Source organism: Triticum aestivum, unplaced genomic scaffold (assembly GCF_018294505.1).
Source record: "Triticum aestivum cultivar Chinese Spring unplaced genomic scaffold, IWGSC CS RefSeq v2.1 scaffold154355, whole genome shotgun sequence".
Taxonomy (NCBI): Eukaryota; Viridiplantae; Streptophyta; class Magnoliopsida; order Poales; family Poaceae; genus Triticum; species Triticum aestivum.
In genome coordinates this window covers 3,568-4,800 of record NW_025236053.1, presented here as the reverse complement: position 1 = coordinate 4,800, position 1,233 = coordinate 3,568, and the positions used below count along the sequence as shown (strand labels likewise).

At 51.6% G+C, this 1,233-nt stretch overlaps 2 non-coding genes across 2 annotated transcripts; both read right to left on the bottom strand.

Moving 5' to 3' along the window:
* Window positions 1-379: 379 nt before the first annotated feature.
* LOC123176393 (5S ribosomal RNA) lies at window positions 380-497 on the bottom strand. The gene has a single exon (XR_006488508.1). It is a non-coding gene; the product is annotated as a 5S ribosomal RNA (ribosomal RNA).
* Window positions 498-794: 297 nt separating this feature from the next.
* LOC123176394 (5S ribosomal RNA) lies at window positions 795-913 on the bottom strand. Its single transcript, XR_006488509.1, has one exon. It is a non-coding gene; the product is annotated as a 5S ribosomal RNA (ribosomal RNA).
* Window positions 914-1,233: the final 320 nt, after the last annotated feature.

The following is a 1,233-nucleotide window of genomic DNA, read 5'->3' as shown; positions in this document are numbered from 1 at the left end:
CCTAGTACTACTCTCGCCCAAGCACGCTTAACTTCGGAGTTCTGATGGGATCCGGTGCTTTAGTGCTGGTAGGATCGCATTTGACATGTTACCCCGGTCTTCGTCCCTTATCCTTGCCCCTCCCAGCTCCACTACAAAGACGATTGTACATTGCTTTGGCCGCTCCCTCTCAACTACGGAGACGAGTTTAACGCGGTTTCCACCCCTCCCTCTCAACCGCACCAGTGCACGCTTGCCGCGCCACAACGCCGACGCTGGACCCGTGAATCGTGAGCACCCAGCTATGACTTACCGCACTCGTGCAAAATAATAAAACACGGTAAATATATTACTTACACGTGCGTTTTGTTTTGCAAGCGGCGTGAAAAAAATTAAAAAGGGAATGCAACACGAGGACTTCCAGGAGGTCACCCATCCTAGTACTACTCTCGCCCAAGCACGCTTAACTTCGGAGTTCTGATGGGATCCGGTGCTTTAGTGCTGGTATGATCGCATCCGACATGTTACCCCGGTCTTCGTCCCTTATCCTTGCCCCTCCCAGCTCCACTACAAAGATGATTGTACATTGCTTTGGCCGCTCCCTCTCAACTACGGAGACGAGTTTAACGCGGTTTCCACCCCTCCCTCTCAACCGCACCAGTGCACGCTTGCCGCGCCACAACGCCGACGCTGGACCCGTGAATCGTGAGCACCCAGCTATGACTTACCGCACTCGTGCAAAATAATAAAACACGGTAAATATATTACTTACACGTGCGTTTTGTTTTGCAAGCGGCGCGAAAAAAATTAAAAAGGGAATGCAACACGAGGACTTCCCAGGAGGTCACCCATCCTAGTACTACTCTCTCCCAAGCACGCTTAACTTCGGAGTTTTGATGGGATCCGGTGCTTTAGTGCTGGTATGATCGCATCCGACATGTTACCCCGGTCTTCGTCCCTTATCCTTGCCCCTCCCAGCTCCACTACAAAGACGATTGTACATTGCTTTGGCCGCTCCCTCTCAACTACGGAGACGAGTTTAACGCGGTTTCCACCCCTCCCTCTCAACCGCACCAGTGCACGCTTGCCGCGCCACAACGCCGACGCTGAACCCGTGAATCGTGAGCACCCAGCTATGACTTACCGCACTCGTGCAAAATAATAAAACACGGTAAATATATTACTTACACGTGCGTTTTGTTTTGCAAGCGGCGCGAAAAAAATTAAAAAGGGAATGCAACACGAGGACTTCCC